This window comes from Lepisosteus platostomus, chromosome 6, assembly GCF_059453375.1.
Source record: "Lepisosteus platostomus isolate fLepPlt1 chromosome 6, fLepPlt1.hap1, whole genome shotgun sequence".
In the NCBI taxonomy this organism is placed as follows: Eukaryota; Metazoa; Chordata; class Actinopteri; order Semionotiformes; family Lepisosteidae; genus Lepisosteus; species Lepisosteus platostomus.
The window spans coordinates 4,629,734-4,646,946 of NC_142616.1; the positions used below are offsets into that span (position 1 = coordinate 4,629,734).

General features: G+C 48.8%; 2 protein-coding genes across 2 annotated transcripts in view; one reads left to right on the forward strand and one right to left on the reverse strand.

Moving 5' to 3' along the window:
- The window catches only part of LOC148659678 (uncharacterized), a 74,898-nt gene extending 61,579 nt beyond the window's left edge, over nt 1–13,319 (reverse strand). The window contains exon 1 of the mRNA XM_088637416.1: nt 13,304–13,319. The gene's annotated coding sequence lies outside the window, so the exon portion shown is untranslated. The remainder of the gene's footprint in view (nt 1–13,303) is intronic.
- LOC148659677 (fructose-bisphosphate aldolase A-like) overlaps nt 1–17,213 on the forward strand; it is a 91,336-nt gene that overhangs the window by 70,261 nt on the left and 3,862 nt on the right. The gene's annotated exons all lie outside the window — the stretch shown is intronic.

Genomic DNA, 17,213 nt, shown 5'->3' on the forward strand with positions numbered 1-17,213 from the left:
TGGGCTCTGTTTCCAGGGCTGCTGCCCATTTAGGAGTCTCTCCCTGTGCTGGTCTGTCTTCCCTCTCAGTCCTCGGAACAGGGGGCTGAGACACTCGAGCCACTCCCTCTGGTCTCGAGCTGCGCTGCTGTGACAATACCTTGTCAGTATTATCGACTGGAAATTGAATTTGAGTGCCATGACGGAGGCAGGGTATGTGAAGGTGCAACAGATGTTACAGTGCTGGAATGAAAGAGCTGGAATATGGAAAGCAAATGTTGCCAGTTTTTTTGCAAGATTTTGATGTAGAGTATTCTCACTGGTGGTATGGTTGTTGGTACAACCTTGCACTCAAGAACCTTGGACTCTCCTCTTGTCAAACACACACACACACACCTGAGGACTCCTGTCTCTCCTGTTGTCACACACACACACCTGAGGACTCCTGTCTCTCCTGTTGTCACACACACACACACACACACACCCCTGAGGACTCCTGTCTCTCCTGTTGTCACACACACACACCCCTGAGGACTCCTGTCTCTCCTGTTGTCACACACACACCCCTGAGGACTCCTGTCTCTCCTGTTGTCACACACACACACACCTGAGGACTCCTGTCTCTCCTGTTGTCAAACACACACACACACACTTGAGGACTCCTGTCTCTCCTCTTGTCAAACACACACACACACACTTGAGGACTCCTGTCTCTCCCGTTGTCACACACACACACACACATACACACACATTTGAGGACTCCTGTCTCTCCTGTTGTCACACACACACACACACACACACACACACACACACACTTGAGGACTCCTGTCTCTCCTGTTGTCACACACACACACAGATGAGGACTCCTGTCTCTCCAGTTGTCTCAAACACACACAAACACACACACACCTGAGGACTCCTGTCTCTTCTCTGTCTCTTGTCTCTCCAGCCTGCAGCCAGGCACCCCTGAGTTTCAGTGTCCTGCAGGGAGACTCTGCCCAGGAGGGGTCCTGGCCCTGGCAGGCCAGCCTGCACTGGAAAGGTCAATACTGGTGTGGAGGCTCACTGATCAACGGCGACTGGGTGCTGACAGCTGCAGGTTGCTTCTATGGTTAAAGAACTAGAAGACATCTTCTCTATATCTGCTCAGAGATACATCTGATGAATGAGTTTCATCGCCTCTCAGTATTTTATGTTAAGTTTGATGTACAAGTGGCTGAGAATCACTGATTACAGGAAGTGCCACAGCAATGACAAATCCAATGAAATGAAACAGAACAGCAATGAGCAATGAACCAGTTTACACATTATAACACACGTGTCTTTGACACTGATGACCCCCCTCTCTATCTCCAGGAGCAGTACCAATCCCAGTCTGTGGACAGTGTACCTGGGCAGACAGACACAGCTGGGCATGAATCCTCACGAAGTGACCAGAGGGGTCCAGACGATCATTATTTACCCCTACACTTCCTATATTTTTTATGATAACATCGCCCTGCTGAAGCTGAGCAGCCCTGTGAACTTCACTGACTACATCCAGCCCATCTGTCTGGCCGACACCAACAGCTCCTTCCACAGATGCACCAGCTGCTGGCTCACGGGCTGGGCCAACATGACAGACAGTAGGTTAATCTCCTCTCTCTGATTGTCCAGGATGAGCCTCGGTTCAATCCCCTTCAGTAGACCCCGTCTCTGCCTTTGCCTCTGCCTCTGTCTCCTGTGGACACTGATCTTCGGGCGCCGGAAAGATGGCGACGGTTTACAGAAAGCTCTCTCATTGTGTGTCTGTTTTAATGTTTATTTATACGTTAATACTCTTGTTTTGTGTTGGACGCTCAATGTCTGTCATTACTTATGATAGACAAACGCTTTTAAACCTGAGGACAGACTCCTTAATGTCATCAAACAACTTTTTTCACGTACCGGACCCCACCTGCTGGATCGGACAAAGATGCGGCGAACAACAACAACAGGAGGGCAGCAGACGCCGGGGAAGACGAGGCGGCGTGCTAGCGCGACTACGAAGGCGTCCGCACAGACCACCACTGCCGTCTATTTTGTTAGCTAATGTTCAGTCACTGGACAATAAGATAGATGAGCTACATTGTCGGATCAACGCGGAAAGGGACCTGAGGGACTGCTGTGTTTATGCCTTCACTGAAACCTGGCTGAATGCATGTATCCCGGACACCGCCATCCAGCCAAAGGGGTTCACCGTTTACCGCATGGACAGAAACCACCAAGCAACCGGCAAACACAAAGGCGGAGGCGTTTGCTTCCTGGTCAACAGCAAATGGTGTACCAACATGAAGGTAATCTCTAAATCCTGCTCGCCGAATATAGAACACCTGACCATAAAATGTCGACCCTTCTATTTGCCGAGGGAGTTTTCCGCCACTATTATCACAATCGTTTACATTCAACCTCAAGCCTGCGTGGAAGCGGCACATAGCGAACTCCACGACATTATCAACAAGCACGAAAACTCCCACCCAGAAGCCGTCTCAATTGTAGTTGGGGACTTCAACCACTGCAATCTGAGGAAAGTTCTGCAAAAATACATTCAGCATGTCACTGTACCGACAAGAGGAGGCAATATTTTAGACCACTGCTACACAACAATAAAAGGGGCATACAAAGCGCTTCCCAAACCGAGTTTCGGTAAGTCGGACCACATCGCTCTCCTGTTGCTTCCTGAGTACAAACAGAAGCTGAAGACCTCCCCCATTGCGAACAGGTCAGTGCGTTGTTGGTCTGAGGAGGCGGAAAGCAAGTTAATAGACTGCTTTGATAGTACAGACTGGGACGCATTCAGAGCTCCCGACACAGATTTAAATGAGTATACGGACGCGGTCACCAGCTATATTAAATACTGCACCGACGTTTGTGTACCAGAAATTAAAATTAGGTCATTTCCCAATCAGAAACCGTGGTTCAACCAAGACATTCGCAATAAAATAAAAGATAGATCCACCGTGTTCAAATCGGGGGACGAAGAGCTGTACAAGAAATCACGGTATGCATTAGAAGAAGCCATAAAACGCGCCAAACGGAGCTACAGAGTGCGGCTTGAAATGCAGTGCGCTGACACCCGGAGGCTGTGGCAGGGATTACAGTCAATCACAGGCTACAGGGGCTGCAGCCAGGAGATTGACACGAACAACGCATCCCTGCCTGACGAGCTGAACCACTTCTATGCCCGCTTTGATGCTCTGAACACGGGCACTGCTGAGAAGACCCCAAGTGTGCAGGGCGAGTTTGTTCTGAAACTCTCAGAGCAGGACGTGCAGAAGACTCTGAGCAGGGTGAAATTCCGTAAGGCTGCAGGGCCTGATGGGATACCACCTCGCGTCCTGAGGACATGTGCAGCCCAGCTGACCACAGTGTTTACAGACATCTTTAACTCCTCCCTGTCACAGTCCATGGTCCCCACCTGCTTTAAAAAAAACACTATTGTTCCAACCCCCAAAAAGACAAAAGTGACATGCCTGAATGATTACCGCCCAGTAGCATTAACATCTGTGGTGATGAAATACCTGGAGAAGCTGGTGTTGTCACACATCAACTCCTCCATCACAGAGTCCCTGGACCCCCTGCAGTTCGCCTACCAGAACAACAGATCAGTGGATGATGCTGTCTCCCTGGCTCTGCATACAGCCTTGGTTAATCTAATACTCCCGTGTCCTTCCACAGAGCAGATTTCATTCAGATTTGATTTCCTTCTGCATCAAGCCCTCCTGTCTCTGATTGTCAGGAACGAGCCTCAGTTCAATCCCCTTCAGCAGCCCCTGTGTCTGACTCTGCCTCCTGTGGGCACTGATCTCTGCCAGCAGACAGGGGGTCAGAAGTGACACAAGTCACTCTTGTCGTCTGTCTCCTGGTCACTTTCCATCAGCTCCCACACAGCACACTGCTGCAGCACACTCTCACTCCACAGCTGTACCACTGGGTCCTTCAGGGCTCTACAGCAGGTCTCCACCTGTCCCTGTGTCACACACCTGTGAGCCCATGAGCCCATGGTCATCCTGCTGAGTGTCTGAGACCCTGAGGAGAGGCAGAGATGGGGCTCTGAACCAAGAGGAGTGAGACCTCAGGATCTCCACACTGTAGAGCTGCTGGGAGAATCTGTCACTGAGGGAAGGACACTGAGAATCTGTTTCTTTCAACAGCATCCCTGTCAGGGAACAAGACCCTACAGCAGGTCCAGCTGCCCATCATTGAGATCACAGACTGTATGAATCAGACCAATGCGATCTATAATTATAAATTGGTAACAGAGACAATGATCTGCACTGGAGAGACTCCAAAGGACAAATCATGCACGGTATCTGAAGTAGATCTTTCTTCTCTACGCATCTTATTGTTATTGCTGTTATTTAGGGGGAGGTGATGAAAATAAAAATAAAACATAATAATGAGGTATCGACAGCAAAATGCTACACCAGCAAATGATAAAGAACAACTATTGTGGGATTAGTGTGCATTTCACAACACATCTTCTATATTCCACAGTACAGCTTGATAACCAGACCAGGGACCAACTCAGGGAGGTTGTGGGCTGCAGGAACGTCAAGTCCGCTTTCCGCATGAGTGGAGGGATAGTCATTTTCCTGCAATCTACCGATCTGGCAAACACCCTGGTGGAGAAGGGGGTCGTCCTGGACGGCACCTTCACCCTGGTTCTGCCTCTCGCAGCCCGGCTCGAAAGATCACCCTCTCCAACAGGCCTCCGTTCATGAGGAACGAGCTGCTAGAGAGGGAGCTGTCCCGGTACGGACAGGTGGTCTCTCCGATCAGGAGGGTCCCTCTGGGCTGCAGGGCACCACAGCTGAAGCACGTCGTCTCTTTCAGGAGACAAATCTACGTCATCTTAAAAAAACCCACAGAAGAGATCAATGTGGCTCTTAAATTTCGGATTGACAGCTGTGACTACGTTGTATTCGTGACTTCGGAATCGATGAAGTGCTTCAGGTGCGGGAGCGAGGGGCATGTGGTGAAGAACTGCCCGGAGGTGGAGGACGAGACAGGCCTCAGCCCCAGGGCGAACAGGAGCCCAGCAGACAGCGTCAGGCAGCGAGGAGCGGAGCAGCGCAGGGAGGCAGCAGCGAGTCAGAGCCCACAGACCGGGGTGCAGGAGAGGAGATTGCTGGAGGGAGCAGGTGAGCCCAAGCCGGTGGTGTCCCAAGCAGGAGAACAGACAGTAAAGAGTGGACCACCGCAGCCCTCGGAAGAGCAGGGAGCCCCCCACACCGGAGAACAAGATACGAGCGCTGGCGGAGCAGGGGAGCTGCAGAGGTAGGTAAGATCAGGGCAGGACAGCGGAACGCACCTCAGCACGAATGAGTCCTGTCTCTCACGTCACATCACAATCCGTCTGTGCGCTACATGTCTGTTCGTGTTTTATGTTCTTTCTTTTTTTGTTTTCCGCAAACATGGGCGACATTAGAAGAGGGAGTTTGAACACCAATAGGTGCAGGAGGGCTTTGAAGCGAGCTGCAGTGTTGGAGGTCATCAAAGGAAAGAGCCTGCAGGTGATTTTCCTGCAGGAGACCCACACTGACAGCTCCAACATCATCGCCTGGCAGCGGAGTGGCAGGGGGACATCGTGTACAGTCACGGGTCCCCTGTGAGCGCTGTGGGGTTCAAGCCCCTCTCTATCGCCGTGCAGGAGGTGGTGAAGGGTCGCCTGCTACTCGTGCGAGTAGTTCTCGGGAAGAAAACCTTGTTTTTATTAACGTTTACGCACCCACCGACGGCGGGGAGAGGGTCACCCTCTTCAGGGAGCTTGAGACTGCACTGGCGACCTGCCAGCCTGAAGAGCTGGTCTTCCTGGGGGGGGATTTCAACTGCACAGAGAACAGCACACTGGACAGGAATCACGCAGAGCCACATGGCCCGTCGGCCAGGGAGCTGCGCAGGATCCTCGTCAAGTCTGACCTCACTGACATCTGGAGGAGATGTAATGGGGACAAGAGGCAGTACACCTGGGCCCAGGTCAGGGGGGGAATACCCTCTCTCTGGCCAGGCTAGACCGATTCTACTGCCGTAAACATCATTACAGCATCGTCTCTAGGGTTCAGAGTGCATCACAGGTAGACGCTTCGACTCGCTACTTCTTCGGCCTTGAAAAGAAACCGGGCCTGAGTCGGCAAATCCACTCGGAGACAGGGCAGGAGCTGCACGAGGCCGGGCAGATCCAGAAGAGGACCGTGCAGTTCTACAAAGTGCTCTTCTCCATCGAGGTTAGTGAGGACTCGGTCCGCACACGCAGGTTCCTTGACGACCTTCCACAGGTCCCCGAAGAGGAGAGGGCAGGGCTGGAAAGGCCTCTCTCCCTGGAGGAGCTCTCCACTGCACTCAGTGGCTTGAGCAATGGCAAGACCCCTGGCTTCGATGGCCTTCCAGCTGAATTCTATTGTGCCTTCTGGGCTGTGCTGGGACCTGACCTGCTGGATGTATATTTGGAAAGTCTGGAGCAGGGGGACCTGCCACTGAGCTGCAGGAGAGCTGTTGTCACCCTGCTGTCTAAGAAAGGGGACCTGTGTGACATTAAGAACTGGAGACCTGTTGCCCTGCTGTGTGTGGATTATAAAATCCTGTCCAAGGCTCTGGCCAACAGGCTGAGGGTGGTGCTGGGGTCCGTGGTGCACTCCGACCAATCGGACTGCGTGTCCGGAAGGTCAATCTTTGATAACATATTTTTGATTCGAGATGTTTTGGCCACCTCCAGCCTATTGGGTTTAGATACTGGTCTAATAGTCATTAGACCAGGAAAAGGTCTTTGATAGGGTTGAACATCAGTATCTGTGGAGGACCATGAGGTCCTTCGGGTTCAGCCCCGTCTTTGTTGCCATGATTCAGGTGCTGTACAGTGACATCTTCAGTGTGCTAAAGGTCAACGGAGGGCTGAGTGCTCCGTTTCCAGTGCGGAGGGGAGTCAGGCAGGGCTGTGCACTCTCAGGAATGCTCTACTCCCTTGCCATTGAGCCTCTGCTACATCAGCTGCGCCGGGTCATCAGGGGCCTGTCCATCCCGGGCTGCCCCGATTCCACTGTCAAGATCTCGGCGTACGCTGATGACATCATGGTCGTGGTCGGAGGAGAACAGGATGTCAGGGCGCTACAGACAACTTTGAGTGATTTCCAGCGGCTATCATCAGCCAAAGTAAACTGGGCCAAGAGTAGCGCCCTACTCCTGGGGGAGTGGAGCGAGATGGGTCCCCCAGTCTTGCCAGAGAGGCTCAGCTGGACCAGAGGGGGACTCAAATACCTGGGGGTGCACCTGGGGGACAAGGCCAGCGTGAAAAAGAACTGGGAGGGGCTCCTCAAAAAAGTGAAAGGTCGTCTGGACTCCTGGCGCTGGCTGCTCCCCCAGATCTCTTACAGAGGCCGGGTTCTGATTGTCAACACCCTGGTGGCTTCGATGTTGTGGCATTGCCTGGTGTGCCTGGAGCAGGCCACGCTCCTCGACTTCTTCTGGGACGGACTGCACTGGCTGCGGAGGGGCGTCCTCTATCTGCCCAGAGAGGACGGAGGGCAAGGACTTATCAACATCCGGAGCCGGGAGGACGCCTTTCGCTTGCAGGCAGTGCAGAAGCTGCTGTTCGGCCCGGCCTCGCTGTCCTGGAGGGAGCTGACCTTCACCCTGCTGCGTCGAGCAGGACACCTCGGGCTCGACTGTGTGCTCTTCCTGATGGACACCAGCAGGGTTGACCTATCTCCACTGGCGCCTTTCCAGCGCAGTCTCCTGGAGGCCTGGCGGCATCTGCGCGTGCAGAGAGAAGAGGAGTGGCCCAGTCTATACTGGACACTCAGAGAACCGTTAATACACAATCCACGAATGGACACACAACCGGGCCGCTCCTTGGACTTTACCAGCAGACTGGTCCACGCCAACATCACAAAGCTCCACCACCTGCTGGACATGGATCAGGGCTGCTGGCGCAGCGTGGAGTGGAGTGGACGTGCGACGCCCTGGGACTACACTCGCGGCAATGTGTAGACAGGTTTCTTAGTCAGCTTCGCTCTGCTCTGCCTCTCGAGGAGATGCTGTTGGTCCAGGGTCTGTTTGAGGACCATCGCCTTCCAACCACACAGCCTCCTTTCCCTGGTCTGCTAGTGTCTCCTGCGCTCAGTCCCGGACCGACGGGATCTCTCCTTGAGCCCCTTGCTTCAGAGGAGAGGTCTCTAGCTGGTGTTGGGGGGAAATGTCTGTACAGACTAGTCATAACATCTAGACACCAGGCCCAGCTGTCCGCGCTCCCCGACACTCCCTGGAGGGCTCGTCTGGGATTGCCGGATGACATCCGGCCTGCCTGGGGTAGCCTCTACAGATTTCCCCTCAACAAGAGGGCTAGTGATCTGCAATGGAGGGTCCTGCACACCATCCTGGGGGTCAACTCGTTTGTGTCGGTTCTGAACCCGGGGGTGTCTGACGGCTGTCCCTTCTGCGCTCAGAGGGAGACGGTGTTCCACTGCTACAGCGCCTGCCCCCGCCTCTCGCCCATGTATGCCGTACTGATTCGACTCTTCACATACCTTGGCCTGGTCTTCAATGACGTTATTTTCGTGTTTGGGGTGGGTCATACGAAAAAACGGAAAACTCAGACCCTCCTCACCAATTTTCTGCTGGGCCAGGCCAAACTCACCATCTACAAAACTCGGAAAAATAAGATCTCTGGTTCCGGGTCTGCACACTTGCTGAGGGTGTTTGAAGGGTTGGTGAAGAGCAGGATATCGTTAGAATTTTTGTTTTATAATCTCATAATGACCTCGGAACGTTTGAAAAGCTTTGGTGTTTTGGAAATGTCCTGTGCAGGACTGTAAATAATGAAAGAGTATTATTCAACTTATGATTTTATTTTCTTAATTCTTGATTAATACTTTTGTTTCTTTTTTCTGTCAAAGTTTGATTGAACTCTCTCTCAGTGCAGTGTTAATGTACTGGAGTGCCCAGTCAGTGTGTCTGTATTAACCCCTCTCTCTCTCAGTGCAGTGTTAATGTACTGGAGTGTCCAGTCAGTGTGTCTGTATTAACCCCTCTCTCTCTCTCTCAGTGCAGTGTTAATGTACTGGAGTGTCCAGTCAGTGTGTCTGTATTAACCCCTCTCACTCTCAGTGCAGTGTTAATGTACTGGAGTGTTCAGTCAGTGTGTCTTTATTAACCCCTCTCTCTCTGCATTAATTCAATGTGGTATCTAGTCAATATGTCTGATTCTAATTTCTTTGGTAATTAACTGTACTCTCCATAGAGTCAGTTTGTCTATTAACCTCTTTTTTGCAATGTAGTGTTAGTTTATTGAAGTGTTCATTCAGTAATTCTGTACTTATGCATATTTCTCAGTGCAATGTACTGTAGTACCAAGGTTTGAATTAATTATTTTTTTTCCTCTCTCATTTTAGGTTTTAGCTTTGTCCATTCCTGGAATCGCAGGGAGTCCACTGGTGTGTAAACAGGAGTCTTCCTGGATTCAGGCTGGAGTTGTAGATTTTAGAAACGCTTGTCCCAAATATTTATTGGTTCTTACAGGAGTGTCCAATTACAAATCCTGGATTCAAGACCAAGTTGGTTCAAGCAGTACAGACTTTGTGCAATACAGTGTGAATTCCACATGTTATGCATCAGCTGTCTTACCAGTAACCACTACTCAGTTCAGTACCTCTAGTGGACCAGTGACCACTTCTTTCACTACAGGAACTACTGAAATAGTGTCCACTGCTTCCTCTACTACAACAACAGTACCACTGTCCACCACTCCCTCTACTACTACAGCACCAGTGACCACTGTCCACCACTCCCTCTACTACTACAGCACCAGTGACCCCTGCGCCCTCTACTACTACAGCACCAGTGACCCCCGCTCCCTCCAATGCTGATACAACTACTTCTCCCAGTTCTGATGCACTGCCCAGTGAGTTAATAGCTGCACATATCTGTGAATGAGACAGCTGCGTCCAGTGTTCATGATAAAGCAGTGAACTGCAAAATACCGGGAGCCTACCTATGTTGTTCGATGATGTATGCATATAGTGCATATGATTCATAGATGTTTTTAAACATCTTGTAATCAATACAGGGTTGAATTGTGCTCTGTGATGGGTCTGTGACAGATGCAACATAAACGTTCCAATAATTTCCCGTCTGAGCAGAAGAATTATTGCCAACTTTTACATGATCAGTTAGATCTTTTGTTAGCAACTCCATTGGTGATCCGTTTTCCTCTGTACCATACAGACCAGTACAGCAGGGCCTCGCTATCAGTACATTTTAATTATTTTCCTTATCTGTGATTCAGTCTCGCCAGTATTCTATTCTATGGCAAAAGAGTTGTTTATGTTAATGTTAAGACCCAGAGCCGATAGGTGCTAACTGCAACTCTCAACATAGAGGCCCAACAGACTCGGACCGCGAGATGAATCGAGTGTAATCGGCAGTTGTTCTCCCTGGCCCCTGCCTCATTACCCACTACCCAGCACCTGCATCTCAGCTGTCTGCTCTTTTTTCCAGTTCTCCCTGGAAGTGTGGAACGCCCACGGCTGTCTCCTGCCCTCTTTCACTCTTCTGCTTTCCCCATTATGACTTCAGCTCTGCTGTGTCTCTGGGCCCATCGTTGCCCTGGAAGACTGAAGCGTTCTTATAAGGAATGACGGATATCCTGGGTTTGCCACTCTGACCGGATCCTCTTCAGCTGATCCCATCTAATGATCTATTAGGACCTCAATTATTTTCCCTTTCCTTTATATTCCTGAGGCACCTCTCTTGCAGCGCTTCCTCATGATTCTTCTCCCACTCCCTCCCCGGCACTACTGTCCCTTCACAGTCTCTTCAGTCTTTACTCTGCACGGTGGCTCCAAGTCTTTGCACTCATTCCTGGAATATTCTCTGCTGTCCCCTTATTCCTATCAATCCATGACTTCACTCTGGGCAGCACTCTCCATCCAGGACACATTCTGGAGCCACAAACTTCCTCAGTTTCTCCCTCTCCGCTCTCTCCTTCCCAGGTTGTCTTGGTCACCTAGTCATTTTCCATACCTGAGCCACCTTCCAGTGCCCCAGCAGAGCCCTTTTCTCTCCTGCACTCTCAAGTTCTTGGTCTCTGACTGGGAGCTCAGCCCATGGATGTGTCACCCCGAGGCTCCAGAAGCTGAAAGGGAGCTAGAGGACTGGCACCAGTGTGACCCGTTCTTGGCAGATATGTCCTCTGGTTGTTCCAAGGGGGACACTGGGTATCCAGTGCCTATTGCACCCAGATTACTTCCGTTAGGGTTTTCCCAGGAGATTGAGTTGACAGCAAATGCCTGGTCAGGTCTTGGGAAGAGACCCCCCACTAGGGCATGTGCCTTGAATCTACCAGCTTCTGGGCCCCCTCATTGGACCTGTTTGCTGGAGCTCCCTGACCAGACATCGCTGGTCCGACCCCTCCACTCAGTGAGCCTTGAGGGTGTAGCACAACTGTTTATTGCTGTGTCTCCTTCCTGTCAATCTGTCAGCACCCCATGCACCCCAGACTAATCAGGTGGCCTGTCCCCTGGACCTTGTGACCCCCTTTCTTCATGAACCTAACCATAGGGAACTGCTATAAAACTGAGAGAGCAACACCCCAAATGGCCTGACTGCTTGATTTTGGTCAGTCCCTGCCAGCCCTTCTCTTCCCCACCTGTGATGCAGTGGGCCTGCATCCCTCAAGACCATTGTGTCCGTTCCCCTCTTCTCTTCTTCCTCACCTGCCAGGGCTGCTCAGCTCCACCACCCCATGTTGTCTATTTCTTTAATACCCCTGAAACGTGAATACAGTCATGTTGTCACAGCTCAGTCTGCTCTCTCCTTCCCAAATGTTGGCATCCAGTTGGAGGGGTGTTGGCCCTCGCCAAGCTTCAACCTGCAGATAAAGCAGATATTTCTTTGTCTTTTGGGGATTCAGCTTTAAATCTGTTTCACCTGCATCACATGTGCTTCTCCCTCCCTTCCTTCCTTTTCCATCAGTGTTCCACTGAAACACTGCATGTCTGTATCTACCACTTCAAACTCCTGCACCATTCACACTTAATATTCACTCCACTCATTCATTCTGAACTTTAAAAGGGCTGTCCTCATTTCCTCAGTTAGCCCAGTTAACACCAAATTCTAATTATAAGGTAGCTTTATATCTACCAGCTTATTTTGTCATAATTAGGATTACAGTTCTGGAAAAGGTGTTGTTAAACAACAGAAGACGAAGTATAATAAATACAACTTTCCAACTGATGAACAAATAAGAAATATTAATCCCTACTTCCGAGTGCCATAAACTGCAAGCTTTGGAGCAATGCATTAAAAATTAAAGCTGTACAAGGTCTGAATACCTTTGTAAGGCACTGTACTCACCCAATTGGGTCTGTTTCAGTCAAGGCATTCTCTGATGAGCTCAAATATATCCCAGTCTGCAATTTTACAAACTCGCTATAATCTGTTCCTCCCCTCCGATGGGTCCAGGTCTCTTGATAAGTAGACTCTCTAAGCCAGCCCTGAATGTTTTTATCTTTATTTGGAATATGATTACCCTGTGTCTTCTACATGAGTTTTACACACGACTGAATTTCTAAATAGCTGCGGTCTCCTGCAGTATCTGGCAGCCGCTGGAGTGAACTACTGCAGTCTCCCTCGCTCATTCGGAATAGCTGGATCTGTACAGCAGCGTGCAAAGGGGCTGAGCTTTCGACATTTCTTACAAACTTTCCCATAAACTGGGCACTGTCTAGGAGAGAGCTGTAATCCGCTACGTCCACATGCACGCTTTGTGTATGCGTTTGTTTATTACCGTTTTATTTCTCTCAGTAATTGCATGCTTTTTGATTTCATTTTTTGGTCACCACGCGTACAGTTTTCTTCCTGCACATCGCTTTTACTGCTTCGGCCGCCTGCATATTCGGACGGCTTTTTCCACATCCAAATCTTACTCTCTTAGCAACCTTCCCCTGAGTGCATGATCTTTTATTACAGGTTCTGTGAACTCACCACACTCACGTTTTACTCCGTGTTCACTACTCAGTTAGATATTGATCCATCGTTTCACCTGGTTTCTGTGTACAAGTGGAGAATCTGTCTCTCATAAGTCATGTATCGTTTCGGAAGGCAGTATTTTCACACGTATCCAGTATAACTTCTAACTTCACGTGTTCTCGGGCTTCAGACTGAAAGCTGTTCTAAACCTCCAGCGCTTCCTCCCCGATTATATGTAATAAAATGGACGCTTTCGTTTTATCACTTCTTTTATCCGCAACAATTGCCGATGAATACACTTCGAATCGCCGTTTAAATCGATTCCAGTTTCCAGCAGTATTACCTGAGGACTGCAGACTGGGGGCGGCTGGAACTTCTCCACTTTCACCGGAGTTTTCTTCCTTCTTTTAGTTTGCTGCAATTCCTTTCCCGACCCGTGTTTACTGCAGCTGCACCGCTTTGAGGTTCATTTATATATACAACCCCAACACAAGGGCAGTCAGCAGTTCGCTCACGGGTCAACCACCTGCGATCTCACGCACTAGCTTACTCCAGGGAGTGTCTCAAAATTACTAGACCAACTAAAACACAAGGGAGTGTGTTAAAACTACCCATCATGACAACCCCTCTGTGTCTCTCCAGTGTCCAGCTCTCCCCTGTCCAGGAGCTCTGTAGTGGTCAGTCAGGGGGTGAAGGAGGGACAGTGGTCCTGGATGACTGATCTCAAGCCTGTTCTGTATGAACCCCTCTGTGTCTCTCTTGTGTCCAGCTCTCCTCTGTCCAGGAGCTCTGTAGTGGGCGGTCAGGATGCATCAGAGGGAGTGGCCCTGGATGGCTTATCTTCAGATCACTCCTGTCAACACGAAACCTGGAGAGTATTTTGTATGTGGTGGCTCCCTGATCAGTAGGCGCTGGGTTCTCACTGCAGCACACTGCCCAGAACTGTGAGTAACTACAACTCTACTTCACCTATATTATAATAATAATAACAATAACAACTTACACTTCACTCAGAGCACTTTACAGGTAATGGGGAACCCCTCCACCGCCAGCAGTGTGCAGCCCCACCTGGATGATGCTACAGCAGCCATAGTGCACCAGTACACTCCCCACACACCAGCTCTCAGTGGGGAGGTGAAAAGAGTAATGAAGCCAGTTCAGAGAGGGGGGTTATTAGGAGGCCATGATTGTTGAGGGTCAATGGGAGATTTGTAATGACCACAGAGAGTCAGGACCTCGGTTTTACATCTCATCCGAAGGACAGCGCCTGTTTACAGTATACCTGTTGTGTCCCCGTCACTGTACTGGTGAATTAGGACCCACATGGACTGCAGGGTGAGCTCCCCCTGCTGGCCCCACTAACACCTCTTCCAGCAGCAACCTTAGTTTTTCCCAGGAGGTCTCTCATCCAGGTACTGACCAGGCTCACACCTGCTGAGCTCCAGTGGGTTGCCAGTTGTGAGTTGTAGAGTGATATGGCTGCTGGCTTGATATGTGATATGTGCTGGATATGAAAATGTAGCAAAAAATCCCTGCTGTGTAAGTTGTACTGAGCTGTTTTGTGTCCTCCTGTGGTCTAACTTCACAAGTCTAGACAGAGATCTCCAGTGCTCAGAGCGCTTCACTGAGAGCTGATGGAATCTCCCATCTGACTGTCTCCTTGGCTCAGACGTGTGGAGAGAAGTGGTCTAACTGGGGGTGAAGTGAAAAAAGACGCAGGACTTACAAGCTGGGGCTCTGAGGGGCTGTGTAGCTCAAGAGTAACTGAGGCAGCTGGAGTAGAGCAGAGTCACTGAGACAGCTGACAATGCAAAGCAATGGAGTTGAGTTCCTCGTGCTGTAAGATACCGTAGATTACTGGCCTGGATTCAGCACATTGTCATTCTCTTAACTTACAAAATCTATACCCATTGAAGCTCTAATCATTGATAAGGCAGAATGTGGATGCATACAGCTTATCCCCAAGGAGTCTTCATGAGTCCAGATTCACACTGACCTTTAACCCCTGACTGAAGACACTAGAGCACTGAAGGACTGGGGCTCTCAGGGGCTGAACTGGGCCAGTTACTGTCTTCATGAGTCCAGATTCACAGTGACCTTTAACCCCTGACTGAAGACACAAGAGCACTGAAGGACTGGGAGATATGGAGCTGTTATTTATTCTTATTAATCAAAAGAACCGCTTCCCTTACCCTGAAAGTCAACATACTGCTAGTTTGAAGTTACTTCTGTTATTTATTAATTTAAGTCAATACGTTACTGTATACAGAACCCAACGATCTAGATGTAAAGAGTTCATTCAGCACCGATCACAGACTCGCACCTGGAGAATTAGTCTTTACTGAAGAAGACATTCATTATGAATTTCTCTCTCTTATTGTCTTCTGTCTCACTGTCATTGTCTTTCTCTCTCAGGGTGACTCTGGAGGTCCTCTGGTGTGCAAAAATAATCATAAATGGGTTCAGGTTGGGATTGTGAGTTTTGGAAGTGATGTCATCTGTGAAGACCCCAAGACCCTCGAGGTCTTCACCCGGGTGCTCAGCTTCAGGCCCTGGATCGAGAAGAATACAGGTGTTTGAAGCTTCACCTAATGCTGGGGAACAGCGCCCCCTGCTGCTTCAGAAGCTCAGTGCAGGCTCTTCAGTTCACAGATCTGACTCTGTTTGTAACAAGAGCAGATTATCTGACCTGCTGCACAGTTCCTCTCCCCCCTCTGATCCCTCTCCCTGCGACTCTTGGCTCTGCTCTGCCTGCTGTGAGAGATCACTTGTACTGAGACTCAATAAAGCTCCAGTCATTCACACTCCTGTCTGCAGTGATTTATTCACCTTGTGGTCCAGTGTGTACAAACCTGACCTGGGCTCATTCCTCACCTGGCCTGAGTGTGTGTGATATTTCAGAAATAACAGCAAGGAGAGGATGACATCAGGAATAGTGACTATGTAAATTTTATCATTTAAATTATATTAAAGAGAATATTACAGCTAACAAAAATATGAACAATTATTTAACCAAATACAGTATTTTCTATACACCAGGTTATTTTTTGCAAGAATACCAAAAATATTTTCTTAAACACCAATTTCAAATGCCAAATTTGAAAGGAACAGTGCACACTTTGGTTGTGAGGAAAAGAACCTGACTGTTTTAGCTGACCTGTAGACTGGGGTAACTTGTAGCATCATCTGTCTTGTGTGTGATTATCTGGCCATGTTCATTTTTAAACTGCACCTCTGAGTGGAGTTTTAAATTTGCAGTATTTCTGTAATTCACACTTTTTCTTTTTGCACACGATCTCCAGACATGATATTGCTTTGTGGATCCTTGTAAATTGACCTTTTATCAAGGCCCTAAAGCCAGTGTTTGAGATATGGAAGGTGTTTCTAAGCTCCTCTTGGACATTCTGGACAGTGTTAAGTTACCTGAGAACAACAGACAACTTGCACAGGTAGTGAAATGTTTTTTAAAAAACTTTAATATTGGGGGTGATTAAGTATGGTAGGAAAGAATGTAAATGTGAGTTTTTTTAAATCATGTACAGATGCAGCCATCCAAAATGGGTGGGGTATTTCGCGTTATACCGCGGTGGGTGTGTTGAATCAAAACGCAGTATCACGCAGTATCATACGGTGTATCGTGTCATTTGATGTCATACCTGAAAGTATCCGGAATCACCTTGTTAAACCGCCAGGAGGCGCCAATAAAGCTTAACCTCTCATGTAAAGCATTTGAGGTTTTAAATTTAAACTGTGTATTACAGCTTGTTAATCATCAGTCTTTAAAAAGTTGATATATTTTATAAAAGCAAGATTGCTCAGTTGGGCAAAAGTACACAACCTACCTTTATCATAAATATTTTAATTATGCAGAAATATTTTATGCATCAAAGCCTTTACCGAAGATATTGCTCATATTATTAATAATGAATGACCTTGGACAAGCTGTAAACTCAAAGTATTACGCTGGTCCACATTATTTGTAACCGTCATTTTAAATGAAAATACTTTATTTTTTCATCTACAAAAAGTAACACCACAGCATTTAGTTGATCTAACTAACAAGGAAGGGACATTAGCTAGCCAATAGGATAAAGGAATAAATTACTTTTTTGTTTATTTCTCTAGCACATTTATTTGAACGTTTCCATCGATTGTACAAGCACTGAAAAACTGTCCGATCCCTAGTTCGTTGGGCATTTTCTTTTAGTATAACAGACATAAAAACTCCCTTGCTTTTAACAGAGCATTTCATA